Source organism: Argiope bruennichi, chromosome 5 (assembly GCF_947563725.1).
Source record: "Argiope bruennichi chromosome 5, qqArgBrue1.1, whole genome shotgun sequence".
Taxonomy (NCBI): domain Eukaryota; kingdom Metazoa; phylum Arthropoda; class Arachnida; order Araneae; family Araneidae; genus Argiope; species Argiope bruennichi.
The window spans coordinates 36,147,763-36,166,309 of NC_079155.1; the positions used below are offsets into that span (position 1 = coordinate 36,147,763).

The 18,547-nt window shown below is 29.4% G+C and overlaps 1 protein-coding gene and 1 non-coding gene across 2 annotated transcripts in view; both read left to right on the top strand.

Moving 5' to 3' along the window:
• LOC129968547 (protein Wnt-5b-like) overlaps window positions 1–18,547 on the top strand; it is a 678,623-nt gene that overhangs the window by 443,409 nt on the left and 216,667 nt on the right. Inside the window, exon 3 of the mRNA XM_056082546.1 lies at window positions 3,585–3,630. The gene's annotated coding sequence lies outside the window, so the exon portion shown is untranslated. The remainder of the gene's footprint in view (window positions 1–3,584; window positions 3,631–18,547) is intronic.
• On the top strand, window positions 15,353–15,441 carry Trnam-cau (transfer RNA methionine (anticodon CAU)). Its single transcript is given in 2 exon segments — window positions 15,353–15,389; window positions 15,406–15,441. It is a non-coding gene; the product is annotated as a tRNA-Met (tRNA).

An 18,547-nucleotide genomic window follows, 5' to 3' on the forward strand; every position in this document is an offset into this window, starting at 1 on the left:
TCCGATTTGGTGGTCGATGAAGAAACAGTCCTTTAATAACGGACGACAACATTTATTAAACACGAAGACGCAGACGACAATTACACAGCCGAGATGTACACACATATACACAATAGCATACTACAACAAACAGTAGACTATAAGTAGAATTCGATAGTAATAACAACCACAGCACACAAAGCGGTCAGACAGAATTCATCAGGAGGAGGGAATCTACGCAGCTACATTCTATGGTAACTCTCCAAACTCCTGCAATTTTCCACTGCCTCCTCGCTTTAGCTGTATCCACGACTACACGACTGGCTACTCCACACACGACTCGAAGCTGCTTCTTCAATAAACACCAAAATTCGGCACACAGCTCAATACTGCAAACGCTTCAGCTTCACAGAACTATTTCTCAGTCTCTTTTCACGACTGACTTCGGCTTGAGACTATCGATCTTTTATAGTCCCGGAGGCGGGCAGAGAAGGTTCTAGAACAATCAGGCTTATCTCGGTTCATATTGGCTCAATCGCTAAAATTCTGGAAGTTTCCAGTATTGTCTACTTTGCCGCCAAAGTCTCAAAATTCGTCTTCAAGTCGCTAAATGGTCGCCAAGTTCGTCGCCAAGCCCTGAGATAATTGATTCGGCATCCGATCAGCATCCAACAGATCTGATCGTAAAACGGTCTTTCCAGTGATTAAACTAACCGTGCTGGGAAGCAACATTACAGATTTATATCAATTTTAATGCTGATAGTCGATTATACTTGACACTTTTTTATCTGATGCAGCCGGTAATTGATATTTCCCATCGATTTCGGTTCTCGCACTTGCCCCGAGACTGATAGCTGATATACGAAAGTCATTCCAAATAGGATTACTCTTTTTCGAAAGAGGTATTGATGAAAGACGTGCCTGTGATCTTGGCTTTGACAGTGACTGATGGGTGGATGAGAAAAGGAAAGGAAAGGCTTTGCGATTATAATTAATATAGAAGAAAACGGAAATTTTTTGGTGAAATGCGCCTCATTACGTGAGGCAAAAGGTATTAATGCATGGAGATGAAATATATATATATATATACAGTACACTTTCGAGTATCCGGTTCGTGACTATCCAGGGTAGTTTTTTTTTTCGTAATTAGATGAAGAAGACAATTCATTACATTGGCAACTTTACCAAAGCATTGGAACGCAATGTTGGAGTCTGCTACGATCTCCTACGTATCGTGTGCAAAATACAAGTTATGACAGCAAAAGAGCAGCGGTCTGCGCGTTGTTCATTGTTTCGTCAGTGTGTAACAGACCTCACTGGACAGTACTTAGAGTATTCGTAAAGTGTTCTTAAGATATGCTTAATATTTATTTTTATATTCTTTAACTTACTTTTTCTCTAATAAATTCTTGAAATGTGCAATGCAGTATAAAAACATATATGAACTACAAATACAGAGCCTTCTATTTTAACTCGACATGTTGCCGGCAGCTGCTTTTACGATTTATCGGGCCGCCTCTACGTTCACATTCTAAGTAGCTTGAGATAAATGAAGTCAGTTAAGAGAATAGTAAATAAGAGGTGATAAAATATGTATTATAATAATGAGTTTTGGTATAAAAACTTTGTCTTCTGGTATTGGGGAACAAAGAAATGAGTTCATAGAACTCAGACCTAACCCGCGTTTTTGTTATCCGGCTTGCCCTTACGCCACATTAGGCAGGATACTCGGGAGTAAAAAAGTATCATGCATGCTCATACAGTCACCAAGACAGGATGGCGAATTAGGCAATATCTAATATTTTGATTAGACTTGACCTAATACTTCGTATCAGACTGATACAGTATCACCCAATTGAAAATGACTAACTCAAGAAGAGTACCAATCAATATAAATTGAGTTTAATAACTGATACTTTTGAGTACCTGATACAAAGTCTTCAAGGCGATACAGTATCACCTAACCCTAATAAGCTAACCGGCTGTGTAGGATTTATGATGATGAAATCTCATACACAGACGCTTAGCAGGAAGTAATTGCAATAATCTAAAATTAGGAAGCTGCACTAAATGACGAATAAATCTTATACTCAACAATACTTATTCAACAGTTTCTCACTGAATATACAACAGGCACATTTCTGATTACTGAATGTAAAACATGCCCTTCTACTTGGAGATCACTATAATATTGATTCATGTGGGCGTCAAGTAAAGAAAGGCACTCAGAGTCGAAAATTCTGTCAGTATTGTAGTGATTTCCAGGTAGAAGGGCATGTTCTCTATTGAGTAATCAGAAATGTGCCTCCGGTGTATTCAGCGAGAAACTGTTGAGTATAAAATTTATTTGTCTTAGTCATTTAGTGCAGCTGTCTCATTTCTAATTTTTGATTACTGCAATTACTTCTTTTGTTTACTTGATGCCCACATGAGAAATTTTCCGATAATTCCATTTTTCTTTGCAGAAGACATAGTACTTTCACAGGCCGGATCTTGCAATTCAAAATAAAAATTGTTTTCTTCAAGACTATAGCCCACTGGTTAAGAACAGGTTAAAGGTGAAGAAAGGTGGCCCAGGAAGGTTAAAGGTTGAGAATAGTTCCTCCACCCCACATCCGGTCAGGGGTCAACATACCGACCCTTTTTGTATCTCTCGTGGTATTTACTGCATTTTCCATTTATCAATTTACTCAACGAAATAACTGATTTTTCACAACTTCTTTTGTGTTGCATTGGATTAATTGTTGCATTATTTATTACTGTTTATTTTCTCATAACATTTACTTTTTTTACATGAAACATTTGTTGATATAATATTGTTCAAATTTGTTCTAAAGGTCGTTAGGATCTAGTCTAGGATTTTTCAAGTATACGAAAGCGAACAATCGTTATGTGTGTTATTAAAGATACAATGTACAAGTAAATCTCAAAATTAGCTAGCTACAAACCTTTGAAATAATTAATGTAAAGGTTTAGGGAGTTACCATTCCGAATTATATACACTTCAACTGTTGTTACATACAAAACTGTGTCATTGCACTGTTGCAAATTCGTATTTCTTTAAACATGAGTCGAATATTTTATCTGGTGTATCATTTTCGTCTAATTCATTGACAACTAAATTCTCTGTAACCGTAGCTGTTTTCGTTTGTGATTTCAATTTAAATTGTAAAATTGACTGCTTTTTGCATCATTGACCGACTATAAAATTTGTATTAAAAAAACCTTGCATTATGTAATAAACACCTCAGTTAGGGAGATGAGAAGGTATTTGTCTTTTGGTTGGTTCTCGCTTCCCAAGTTGATACATTAAGGGATTTGAATCGAGATGCTTCCATTTTAAAAACGAAATACATGGACATGGTTGTACCCGTAACCTGTGATAATCAGTAGGACACCGTTCCTATCGCCAAACTGTAGCAGCAACTGTCAGGGAAGGATAGTTCGATTAGGCGAAAGCACTGAAAATATAATTTTCACTTATCTCAAAACATTATTTAAATTGCAATGAAACAGTTCGTTTTTTCCATTAACAAAAACTGTATTTTTTTCTCTTTGACTCAAAGTTAAATAATTATATATTAATTCCTTCACGTTTCTTTTAGATTGCCTGTTTGGAATTCGGATCTTTTATTTTGAAAATTTTCGGAGGTAAGTACATCAAGTTTAGATCTTTATTACACATTTGTTTGCATTTTCAGATCTTCGGTACAGTTTCAGGATATGATCTTGAATGCTTCTTTTGTAATCTTGAACTCGTTCCTTAACGCATTAATGCCCACTGAGAAATCAAATAAAAGATTTTATAAGTTTGATCCATTTTATGTATCTACATTAAACTTATCAAATTCTGGCAAATATATTGTTGATCAGAAAAAAAAATTTGCTTAATGGATATTTGATATTTGCACACACACACACACACACACACACACACACACACACACACACACACACACACACACACACACACACACACACACACACACACACACACACACACACACACACACACACACACACATATCATATGAATACAGTAAAAAAAAGGATTATGAGTGCCTCAATTTAAAGAAAACATTTTTTTTGAAAAAATGCAACAACAGCCATAAAATGTAAATTTGTATCAGATTGTGTCCTTTTGTTTACCTTATTAAATGTTAGAGTACAAATTTTCGGCATTTTAGATAGTCACTATATATAAAAATTAGATTCCGTACATTTATATACCATTCCATATATTCTTTATATTCCGTTATATATAGACATTTTTACAGCCAGTTTACATATTTCGGACTCCGTGATATATTTTCCTGTTTTAAGAGGGTAAAAGTGAAAATTCATTTAACCCTTTCTAAGGCCGTGGGAAGTATGCTTCCCACCAAATTTTTCAATCTTGGTATGAAATTATGTAGGTTGGCATAAGTTCTGACAAATTTTTTAGAAAGACAGAAACTTAGATGCTTCAGTTCTTTATCTCACACAAAATGATGTGTCTTGGTTTGTCACTTAAGTATTAATTAACCTAATTAATTAATTAATCAAATTAAATTTATCTAATAAGCTAAATGAATTTCTTTTCTTATTCTAATTTCAAGCCTAAAAATATTTTAACATAATATAACTAGAAAAAAAATGGCCCTTTACAGGGTTAACGTAAGGATAAAAAGAAATCAGATTCTTTTTAAAATAAGTGCTATTCCTGAATTAAATTTTAATTTATAATAATTAGTGTTTTGTATAGCGAAATTCTCTACTTAAATGGGTTTATTTTCTGTTGACTGTAGGTATATTCGGATAATCGTCTTAAAACTTATCTACACCCTTCGGAAAGAAGAGCTTAGAGCCTATTGAAACGTTTATGAGGCGAATTCATACGTTTCGGAAATTTTATACAAACTGATCATCTGTACTCATGCCAGCATCTGAACTGAAATGTAGGATTTTCGAACAACTTTTACAGTTTGATCTCCCATGACTCGGTTCAAAGTCAATTTTGCTACTTTGTATTTGCCTTATTCTGCCAAGCCTAACTCATTTAGAATAATAGTGAAATCATCTTCCTTACGTCTAGTGTAGTAAGATTTGTCAAATAACGATACATTCTTGTCTTGTGGTGAGTTTTTTCTTAGGCATGAGTTGAAGGTATTCTTTATTGCTTTTCACAGTAGACTGCTTTTCTCAGGAGTAAGAGTTAGCGAGAAGTGTGCTCGTTCTATAAATTTTCCAAGCTTCAAGGAACCTGCAATCAGTCTCACAGATTCCTCAGATATTGCCGCTATGGCAAGGTAACGCAAAATGCTCATGTGTGTCGGGTTGTCCACACAAAAGTAACACGCACAATTACACCCCAAATGGCTCGAGACGATTAATATCTTTATTTGCTGAAGTCAAAAATCAACAGCTATATTTATGCCCCTCAGATTAGTCATGCTAAGATTTGACATCTCCCATACGTCTTTTTCCGAATTAATTCCGTGATCTTTGCTTGAACTAAGAGTCAATCATTTATCAAAAGTCAACGAGTCAAGAAGTAGTAAATTGGGGAATCACTGATCTTATCAAATCTGATTTATCTTATAACAAAGTATTTGAATGAATTCATGCTCATGGCGTACATGGTGATTTCATTTAGAAATCTCTCGAACATCTTGCAATTTGAAGAAAAGGGCTTGTAGCTGCCATTTGTCAAAAGTCAACGAGTCAAGAAGCAACAAATCGAGTAGTCAATAAGCTTATCAAATCTTATCTGTCTTACAGCAATGAAATGGAATCAACTGATGGTCATCGTGTACACTGTAATTTAATTTTAGTATCTTTAATTTGGTATCTTTTGCCCAACTGCAAATTGAAAATAAAATTAATGTTATCTGACTTCAAGCAAATGTGACATCATAACATTGACTTCAAGGATATGGGATTTTGTTATTGACAGAGTTAATTAAGAAAAGCCAATAAATGGAAATACTAATAAAATGTAATTCTGGAAAGTTATGGGAATATATCATTCAAAATATGCGCATGCCTGTAACTGTTTGCAAATCTTTTCCAGAAGTTTTTATTCTCATCATTTAATATATATTCGTATTTCATTTTAAATAAGTTCAGTTCCATTAAGTTAAGAACTTTCATTAAGAGAATTGATCGAAATGGTAGATGAACAGTAGATTTTTCAAATGAGTTGTTGTTTCTTATGGCACTTGCCATGGACAAGCCCACTGTTACGAAGACAGCCATTTTAAGCCGGTGGGGGAGCGTCTCTTGTTTTTACAGTAGCGCCATCTAGGGTCAAGAGAACGATTTAGCTACACACACGTCACAACCCTTTTTATGGTGCGGACTTCATGGTCGATGAACAGTAGATTTTTCAAATGAGTGAACTCGCTAGTATTTAATCTGCTGGCATTTTTTTTTGTAGAAAATGAAGCATTGCATTTACTATCACTTAATAAATTTGGAAGTGCCTTTTAATTTAAATAATAATATTGTAAAAAAAAAAACAGTTCTACGTCACGAAAATAATAAAATCTAACCCGCTCTGTTTGTGTTCGCAATTGACACGTTCTCAGCATTGCTACTTGCTCTCATCCACGAGTGGCACATGTAATGAAATTAGAGTATGTAACGTGATAACATAGCTGCAGGACAAATTAGATATGACATATCAGATATTCTACCACAAATTTGATATAAAGACTGTTTGTAAATCTGTTTGTCTCTAAGTGTTTTTGAGTTATCTTGTTCATAAAGACAGACAGACAGACATAATTCCAAAAATGATCCAGGGAGGTTTGAAACATTGTGATTCATCAGAATTTCAAGCAGGAATTTTCAACAATATATATATATATATATATATATATATTGTATACCAGAATAAAAAAAAATTGAAGTGATTTCTCTGTCTTTATTATTTACCCTTTTGATTAAAATCATCATGCATTTAGGACATAAAGCCATATCTACCTCTATAATCTCAGTACTACACCGAAAACAACTTATTAAAAATACTACTTCTTAAGAAAAGAAAGAGGGAAAGAGGGTTTTTTTTTTCGGAGTGTTAAAAGCCTTTTAAAAATTTTATCTCCTGCACGAGAAACGCACATCAATCACGAAAGCATCAAATTATTCACATTCAAGACATAAATTGAAGTCTTTTTCGGTTATGGAGTAATTCTTCTCCGCCCACTTTTTGTAGTGCAAGTTCCAGTTTTTAGTTTGAAGTTAGTTATATACTTTGTTTTAAGTCAGAATTTATTCACCGTTCTTACTTTTTTTCCCGTCATGATTTCATTTTTATCTGAAAATTTAAATCGTGACATTTAAAAAAAGTAATTAAAGTGATACAGCGTCGATAAAAGAATAAAGGAAAACAATCAAATTAAAAAATAATTTGGGGTTTTATTTAAAGAAATTTATTTGAGACGGTTAAAGTCAGAAAATTTATCTTAAATATTACTGGGAATACTGAAAAAAAAGGTAAAAAAAAAAAAAAAAAAAAAAAAAAAAATAAAGGAAAGGAGAAATAAAAATGCTTTAGTGCTCATAGAAGGGGGGAAATAGCCCTACAATTTACTTTCCAGATATGAAAGAAAACACAAGGATCCAATTTTTTTAATCCAATTTAAGAAAATAATTTTAGCCATGTAATCATTCATTCTTTTAAAACTAAGAATTGCAAAAATTTTTCGTTTGAAAAAAAATATCCAAAAATTGTTGCTTAGATTTGCTATATTAAATGATGGTATTTGTACTTTTTTAAATACTAAGATGGGAGACAAGATTTTATATGTCTTTCTGTAGACAGAAGAATTCTATATGTTCCATCAAATACTCTGAAATCTGATTTCATTTCATATCACTATGAAGAAATGAAACAAGAAACACATGATTAATTATAGTGCTGCCATCTATGTTTAAGTATTGTGACTATATCTCCATGATTGGTGTATAAAATGAAATCTTCCTTGAATCTTATTAAGGCAATAATAGTAATAAAAAAAAAATATTATCTTGTATTTATTCATTTCCACATTAATTTATTTTATCTCAATGGTTAACAAACTATACATCACACATAGATATATATGAAATAAATTTTGCTTACCTCCATTTTTTTATACTGTAATTATGGAAAAAAATTCTAATCGTATGAGAGGTACAGATAAAAAATAAAAAAGTAGAAGATCTGAAACATCGTAATACAATATTGCTTTATCCCTGATTGGTATATTGTAATTTTATTTTTAAATTTTACTTTTAATTATATAGAAAATATCCAAAATATTTTAAGCTTATTTTATAGGAGTAAATTTCATTGATAAAATTAAATTCAAATAATTTTCATTGTTACTATTATTATTTTATCGTTGCTTTGTACTCGTTGTCAATGATTATGATATGAAAATTCGGTTCATTATTCAAATTTTGAGTACGTTTCAGTATAAGACAGTCTTTTAATAATTTTATTGTATTTTGTAATTTTATCGTATTTGTAATTGAGGCTTAACTTCAAAATAGAGCAATGGTGAATAATTTTTAAAGAACATCCCTTTTTTTAAACGTATAGCAAAATGAACTTGATAGCTTAAGTCTTCGAACATTATATAAATTATATGTCTATCAAAATTTGAATTTTAAAAATAATTTGCGGAAGAAGCCACTAATCTGCCCCGAATATTTAATTGAAATATCAGGAACCATTAAAAAATTTGAGAGAGCTGGTCGAGTGAATGAAATTTCCATTTAAAATATTATTGAACCTCTTACATATTGTTACGAATCTGTGATGCTGCTTCCCAGCATAGCTGGTTCCATAGGAGGTCCCAGAGCTCGGCGAAAAACTTGGCGATCATTTGGTGACTTGGCGACTTTAGCGCCAAAATAGATTATACCCGAAACATCGAGAATTTTCCCGATCCGTCCATTAGGAACCGAGATACGCCTCTAACGTTCCTGATTGGTTGAGAGGCTCCTAGCCCCGCCTCCTGAGACCTATAAAAGGAGCAGCCTGCAGCTGCCGGGTCGTCGTGAACCAGATCGGAGAGTAGTCGGAAGCGACAGAGAAGAGTAGTCGGGATCGACGGTGAAGAATGGTCGGAATCGAGGGTAAAGAACTGGCCTTCCAGAGTAAAGCGGAGCAGCGACGGAGTCAAGCTAGTGCTGAACTAAGCTGTGCGCTACTGTCTGCAGTAGAGTCTTGTTGTATGCTGTACGTCTCGGCTGAAGATAATTGTTTTCTCCAGATTGTATATATTTGTCGTCTTTGTGCTGTCCTGTGTGTCTTCGTGTAAATAAACGTCGTTGTTTTATTTTCTACTGCTGATTGAGCGTTCTCCACACCATATAACTTCCACTATCCAAACGAACCCGGGAAATTTCGTAACAATATTGAAATCGCAGATTTCTGAAGAAAAAAATAATTATATATCGGACTATATCGGACTTTCAATGTAGAAAGTATCATTGTATGGTTTTCTCCATTTAAAAGAATTTAAAAATAAAAACAAATTAATTAATTAAAGAAATTATAAAAATATCAATGATTTTACAAAATTATTTTTACAATGCTTATAAAAATTTCATACTTCCTTGTTTCTTCTTATTTCTTATTTTAGTTTCTGTAGTTTTTTTTGTTTAAGTTGAACTATTCTTTCATATTGAAATATTTCTGTTTAGGAACCAAATTCATTATACGCATTGAATTTAGATTTTAAAAAATCGTACTTCCATTATAGCTTTATTGAAGGGATTATTAAAGGATTACTTTATTACCGGTAAAACATATACTAACTTATGCGCTTATTAGGTGAGTGCTTATTTCTTTATCCTAAACAATTTCCTGTCTTCCAATAATTATTATTGCAGTAAAAATCAGTGTGAGAATTTTTTTCGCATTTAATTTAGGTTCTCTTTTATGAATTAAACTACTTGTCACTTTTTCTATTCAGTAGTTTAAAGCGAAAAATGTTATTCGAAATATAGAAATTTCAACGGACATGCGAAATCTTTTTATCCATTAAAAATCCAATTTATGAAAAAATGTCAGTGTCTATAGATGTTTGATTTACGAAAGTTCTCCAAAAGGGGATTCCATTATATTAAAATTTCTTACACATTGTACGGCTTTGCTATGTTTTGGCGACGCTTCTAATAGCCTGGCGAAAAACTATGTCGCCAAGGAAAGAAGAGGATTTTGGGAGAGAGAAAAAGCAAGGATCCTAAGAGAGGGAAAAGGGCGGTAAAAGGTAATCTGATATTATTTACATGTTCAAATATTGCCTTGTTTCTCATTTGTTAAATATATGAAATAAATAATTTTAGTTAGATTTAATCGTCATTCCTTATGTATGATTACATTTACATATTAAAAAATATATGATAAAAGTACCCTCTTACACACATTGTTGATTACTAACCTTTAAAACTAAATTCCTCAACTATGTAAATTATTTTAAGTTTATTAATATTATGTTGTAGGATATTTAACGGTCAAATATTGCATATCACATGTCTGTTTTCCTGATGTCAACTACAATTGCCTTTAATATTTTGATTTTTTAATGATTATTTTTAGATATTCTTATTATTTGTGATGTTGTGGACAAATATAAATCTATCTAACTATCTATATACATATATATATGTAATATTATTTGTTGGGAAGCATGATGCAGTTTGAAGACAATGAAGATACTTTTAATTTCGTGACGTCGTTTTATTTCATTTTGAAGAAGCAAGCATATGTACAAGCGATGCGCACACAGAGCGACACAGAAACGGAATGAGGAAAAAGATCTTGGACATTTTATCCCTGGTCTTATATAACCTATGATTTTGATAGGGAAAATACTTCTTTACAGTGTATTATGAGATTTCGATAGGGATTTTAGTTATACGGGTGGACAAGGTAGGGGAAACACGAGGAGATTTTAAAAAAGAATTTGCTTGATCAGCAGTATGTTATCTCTTCACGCGCGGTGTGGGAAAGTTAGATTTTAGCTGATTCAACAATTTAACAAAGCTTCTCTTGAATTAATTAAGTAGAGACAGTGGAATTGGATCACGTATTAAGAGAATATTTTAGAATGAAGTTACTATGGGCTAAATTAAGATGAAGTTACTATGAAAATTAATTAAATTGAAATAGAGTTAAAATATCATTATACATATATATATATATATATATATATATATATATATATATATATATATATATATATATATATATATATATTCTAATCCGATTAATAAAGATTTTAAAGCCTAATAATTAAAAATAATAATATAATTAAAACATATCGATTTAAATCAGATCATAAAGATCTTTTTTTGGTATGCAGTCACATCTTCCTTCACATTAATGTTAAAGAATTTTTTAAATAATTTATTTGGGTCCTAATTGACTTTTATAATTAATCATAATGTTTCATCAAAAGAATAGAAAGAAGATAGAAAGTATCTATCCTCCAAAAAAGAAGAATACAGATTTTTTTTTCGGGTTTAAAAGAGTCATTTATCATTAATTTTCAAAAAAATTAAAGGTGAAAGCATATAATATCCCTTTCAAGTATTGTATGATATACTAGTTGTGCAAATTTAGCTTTTTACTTTTCCTTTAATGAGTCAATTTGTATAATAATATTTGGATTTTACTTAAGAAAATTGAACAATATCGATAATCTACGATTATATCTGTTTATTATCAGTGTTTCTAAGAAACTTATAAGGGTAGTTGAACTTTATTAATTGTGCTGCCATCTACTAAGGATTGATGCAAAAATATAACCATGAATTTTGAAAGTTGAACAAATACATATATATCAATCATTAATTGCATTCAATAAATTTTTAAAATTTTGTGATAATTTTAAATAATGTCTAATTAGTTATTTTTTGGAAAATGTTGAGATATTTAAATTAAGTTTTGTACTTTTGTGAAGGAGGAAAAAAAATAATTACCTTTATTCCTTTAAGCTACGCTGATTTACTAATCAGAAAATATTTTTTTTTCTCGTATGTTTCTAGTAGCAAATCATATTGTTTAGAAGAGCACGAACTGCCATATTAACTTATTGAACGCCGAATAATATATTAGAAATTTTACATTACATGGTATAGAGTGAGGGTAATATGCAATTTCTCCTCGAATAATAAAACAAGGAATTGCAAATTATCCTCAAATCTCTAGAGTACGAAAATAATAAATTTTAAGACAAATACACGTGATAAGTTAAGGTGAATAAATAATATACTGCTTATTCTTTCCGAAGAACAAAATTCTATCAACAGTTCTTTTCAGAAACCTGTACTCTCATTTTCGAATGATTTTACAGCGGAAAGAGGTAACAATTATTAAAAGAGAGCTTTTTGGGAATCCTATGTAAAATAAATCTTGTTTTTTTTCTTTGAAAAAACAAAGTGCTTTTGCCTAAAAATGACATTAATTTTTTATTTAAATAGTAATATTTTGTTTTGAGTCATATACTGTTCTTGTATACCACTGGGTAAAAAATAAATAGCTTCTTTTTCACCTAAATCCTATATTTATAAAATTAAAGCCTGCTAAAGCAATATGAAAAGTGTGGAGATTTACCATATTTATTCTAAGAGTTATCATTATAATCTGTTTTCTTGTATCTTATCTATGTTATAAAGAAAGTCGGTTTCAAATCGGATCTAAATCAATCAATCTATTTATTTATTTAGAATTATCATTTTAGTTGGAGAACAAGACCAACTTGAACGGATGTGAGCAGCAAAGGCGCCGCATTGTTGATTAATTTTGCGTAAGGCGTTTTTTTTATTTTTATTTTTCGTTAAATAAAGTATAGAGGGAGAGAATATTGCAATTGTCAAAAAAATTCGAAATCGAATTTTGGCAAATCTTTACGTTTCAGACCTTTCGGAATTCGAGAAGCATATTTTCAGAATTATGTCAATCTATATTCGAATATGATAACTTAAAAACGCTTTGATCTAGAACGATACAACTTCGCACGTAATCTTCGAAACTGAAGATTTTTATCTCATTTTGAACGAAATCCAGTGTCAAGGAAATTTGTCTCTCTGTCCAAGTTCAAATAAAATGAAAAAATATAAAACATAAAGAGCTTGATAATTAAAATTTGGATCATAAATTTACACCTAAAATGTAAATCCGTATAAAATTTCGAACTGAATCTGTCAAAGTGGTAACTTTTCTTTGTAAACTGTAACTTAACTAATTTTTAAAAAAATTCAAGAGTTTATTTTAAAATAAAAGTAACATTAATTAAAAATTTCATTAAAAAACTTCAGTTACTTAGAATAACTTAATTGCTTTAATTTTAAATGAAAGATTTATTTTTTCTGCCTTTATCTACTAATTACTGCTCGTTGTCAAAGCTACTCTCTGTGTATTCTTTTAATACCATCAGAAAAAATAATCATAATACGAATATATCAGCATGAATTAAAAAAAAAAAATACTTTTGAATACCGTCGGCATATAAAGATTAAAGGGATGAAGTGAAGAATAGTGTGCTCCTGAGTTTGTCGCCAATATGGCAACCCATCGGAACGCTCTTCTAGCAACCCTAATGCTGTTTTGTTTACTACTTTTTGCAATGGTTGAGTTGTACATGAACTACAACTATATTATGAAAAATGTTAAATTAAAAAAATATCAATTAAGATTTTAATTTTGTTCTTTATAATAATTCAAAGTTTATTAAATAAAGAAAGTAATCTTATAATTAAAAGTTATTTTCTTCTTTCTTTCTTTTTTTAATGTGAATTTGAACAGAAAATATTTATTGTTTTGCGATTTTTAATTATCAGTATGCGCTTTAAAAAAATCGTCCGAATTCTTGCTTTACGAAATCGTCTGCATTCTTACTTTAAAAGACAGCTGCAATTGAATCCTTTGCAGTTCTCGTAATTCTTTTGGTGTTCTAACGGTTGGTTCCCTTCATAATTTGTTATGTCGGCAATTGTGCAAGAATGGATGTCTGTTAAATGGGATTACTAGGTTCCCGCCCCCGCTGCTAGCGAAACCGTAGGGTGTGTTTTTTTTAAGTTAAAAAATTCTGCCCGGTGCCTTCTACAGATGCTTAACATCTGATTGGTAGAATGTATTAGTCCTTTTTGAACTATATTCTAGTTACCTATAAATGAGCAATCACAGTCTTTTAAAAGGAAAATTTGAGTTAATGGAAATATAACTTATGCTAAATGATAACAGATAGCAAAAAAACCCTTTAAAATGCAATTTTTTAAAAAAAATTTATTTTGTAAATAATGATGAGTACGATGAAATAAGTTATAAAAAATATCTATTAAAAAAAAAAAAAAAAAAAAAAAACAGAAAAAAAATTGCATTTTTAATTATTGAAAATATCTTTTCCGAAGAAATAATTAAAAGCTAAAAAAATTTCTTTTGAGCAAAATTGATTTTATTAATATACCAAAATATAGAAATAAATAAATAAAGAATTCGGAGATTTAACCAAAAATTTCAGAAGCTTCTGTTATTGATTTAAATACTTTAAATCAACTGGAATATCAATCTAAATTATGTCTTATTGTACTTTTTATTAAGTGTGCGGGATTTTTTTTTTTAAAAAAATTCAGTTTGGCCATAAGGTTCATAGATTTTTTTGTTCTTTGCGTATTTGCTGTTTTTTAATCCCGAGTTTTTAATAAAAAATAACTTTTTACATTTATAAAAGCTATATATATTTTTTACATTTATAATTTTTTTAAATTCATTTTATTAATAAATAAATGGCTTTTACAAATATTTACAAAATGTTTTCCACTATATTTGATTCTTAATGATTATTGAGATCATCATATTTAATCTAGATGTGGTAAAAATTCTAAAATCTATACTTTTTGGTATTGGTTTTAGGATTTAAAAGTAATTTAATTATTATTAAAGAGTCAGTAAGGATATTATCTGTTTATATGAAATTAAAATTTCATAGAAATAATAAATTAAGAAAATTTTTTTTATTTTTTATTTATATTATTTTCTAATTTTTAATGTTTAATACATTTAACACGTGATCATTTTAATTATAAGAGTATCATGAATCAGTTTGTTGCCATATCAAAAACAGATGGCGCCACGCACGAAATCCAAACGGGGAAACTATTCTTTTAAGTAGCTCCAAGACCTGTAAGTTATAAAATATTTTATTATCTGGTATATAGGAATATACAAAATTTCAGAGCACTTGAAAGTCAAGAAGTGGATGGAAAATTACCTTCAGAAGAAATCCCAACTTTATTCACTTACACTTGAATAAACTTTCAAAAATATAACAAATAACATTTAATAACACAACTTTCAAGTGAGTTTGAACGTTTCCTGACTGTTACCTCCCGAGCCTCGGTAGCGCAGTAGGCAGCGCGTCAGTCTCATAATCACTCAAAAGAGTAATCTGAAGGTCGTGAGTTCGATCCTCACCCGGGGCAGTATAATTTTGCGTCCTTTTTGTTATTTCTTTCACATTTGGTTGTTTTTAAAAATCATTTCACAAACTGGCTGATTTATTTTTCCTTAGTTATCAATCACTCTCACTGTTAGTAGTTTATTTTATTCAGGAGACGATTGGTTTCAGACTGAAAAAAAAAAAGAATAATAAATGCAGATAAAAAAATGAAAAGGATTTATTTAAATTCATAGCAATTTATTAAAAGAAATCTTAAAAGATTTGCATATTTGGTCTTTTAATTTATACATTAATGTATTCATCATCATTAAAAAATCCACTTTCATTACGTCGGATTTACCTCTCGAACTTCCTCGAAATTTATTATTACTTTTTTTTTGATCATTCCAAAGATTTAAAGAATTTAAAAAATAGAATAATCGCTTCTAGTTGAGTACATATGGGTTCTGATTGAGTAAAATAGTAATTAATCCATGTCAATATATTATTTCAGGGGAAAAATCCAAAATATTTGCTCCAGTGTTCCATTTTGATCTTTTGAATATAGTTATTATCTCACTAGAAATATATATTTTTTTCGTAGTTTGGATCCTGTTTGAAAACTAATCAAATAAAATTGCCATGATTTAAATTTCAGAAAGCATATATTTTATAATTTTATTGTATTCCGAATGGTCCAAAAAAACTGAAAATTTAAAGAATATTTTTTAAAATTAAAAGTGAAATATTCCTACCATCAAAAAAGAAATTCGCAAATTAAATTTGACCGTAAAATTTTATTATTTTTCTAATCTAAAAGTGATGATAATGCTGAATATAAATAGATTACATTCGAATTACATTATTTTGAAAAAAAAAATTAAAAAATCTGCATTATTTTTCTTTCTTTTTAAAAAAAAAATCAATTTGTATTATATTCTAATACAATATTGTACCTTTTATGACTTCAGTTTTAAATTTAGAAATTTAGTGCATAAAATATATTATTTTAAATTTAGTGTATAAAATGTATAATTTTAAATTTATTTATAAAATGTATAATTTCAAATTTAGGGCATAAAATGTGTGAATTCAAGTTTTAAAATTTAGGGTATAAAATGTATAATTTTGAATTTAGAAATTTAGCACAGGTAATAACACCACAAGTACACAATTTTAAAATAATAAATTAGATACATGTCATAAATTATGCTGAGGCACATTTCAATTCTTCATGATCTTTGATGTTCTGTAAGAAATTGGTGTTGTATGTTTGTGCGATTTCAGATCTTTTCATTTCAGTACATTTTGTGTATGTGTAAAATATCGTAATCTGTATGTAAAAATATCGTAATCTGTATAGGCAAACTATGAAATATATTAAAAATGCAATATATTTTTTATCTCTAATATTTACATTACTCGATTAAATAAAATACTTGGTTTGTTACATTACTTGATACAAAATACCATGAATGTAAATTTATTTTAAGTCAGAACTTTTGTCAAATACAACATGCCAGTCTAATTTTGGAATCCATTTTTCACTATGAGTGAGAAAAAAATTGCATCATATAACACCAGATTTTATGTTAAAAAAAAAAAAAAGTGTATTCCAGTGGATGTAACGGTTTGATATTGTTTTCTTTGTTTAACCGAAATTCATTATAGACAAAAAAATTTACTGTTTTTTATTTCTTTATTTCTTTTTTCTTAATAATCTGATGTTGTTTTCCATGAGGGGTTTCTTTAGAGATTAAATGACCCTATATTAAAAAAAAAAGTTTTAGAAACAGTTTTACTGAAAAGAATTTCTAAGTTTAGTCAAATATTCTTTAACTCATGTTGAATTTCAAGTATCTGAATTGTAATTAATATTAGTAACATCTTATATGATAGTAAGCACTTACACATATTATGAATTTTTTTTTTTTTTTTTTTGAAAAATAGTTTATAAAAACTATGCCATCTACATCCGACAGATGGCAGCACGACGGAAATGTTGAAAGGAAAATACTTCGGAATAAGGAAAGAATGTCCGAGCTAGAAATTTATTTTTCTCGCTCTACCTTTAATATTAAATTTATATATTAATGGAATAATTTCCAAATTATTACTGTAGATGGATGTCTCTGATTCGCATCAAAAATTTTAATACAATAACATAAATGACACTTTAGGCTACATAAGTAAAAAAAAAAGTATATAATGCTATTTTCTTATTCATTAAAACATTTTTTTTTGTTATTCAACTTCAAATTGTATGTAAAGTTTAATGTATTTTCAAATCATGAAGTTTACGTTTTAAACTTTTGTCAAGTTTATTCTATTTGTAATGACTTTTTTTTAGTTTTTTTTAAATAAAAAAAATGCATAACAGTCAATATTTATTAAAATGTAATTCTAATCGAAGTAAATGTATCCATATTTTGGGGTTTTAAAAGAAAGCACTGAAATGCTGTATTTTTTATAGATCTTTTTTGATATTAGGAAAGGAATTCGATCTAAAAAATGTATCTTAAATTTAAAACTTTTATTCAAATTCTGAAATTTATTTTTTAAATATTATTTCTTCCTTCCTATTTATTTTTCCTCGAATAAATGCTTCATTTTCTTACTTTGTTTTCTTCAATTAAACCGTAAATATTTTTTAAAACTAAATTTGGGTTGTGAATTAAAAAAAAATAAGTTTGAAAGAAAAAATCTTTGATCCACTTTATTTTATTACTTTTTTTAAAAAAAAACAATTGCACATTTTAAAATTATATCTTTTCAAAACTAACAAGGTTATTAATTAATAATTAATAGTTATTAATCTTTTATAACAACTGAAAATAATTATCAACGATTATATTTTATAATTTTGATATCTTCCTGGAATCACGCAAGAAAACGGTTTGCTTTTTAATTAATAGATGGCGTTCAAGAAGTCTTCTCAAAGTTTTATATAATTTCCATCAATATTATAAATCAGGATATTCTTCCCTCAACTTCTTCAGATAAAAAAAAATAAATTTCAGTTTTCAAAATTAAAAACATTAATAATTATAATATTAACAAATATAATATATCCATGCTTTAAAAATCTCATTAATGAAGCTAGGATAAGTTTATTTTCATTTCCAATATTGCTACAAAAGTATAGGAAG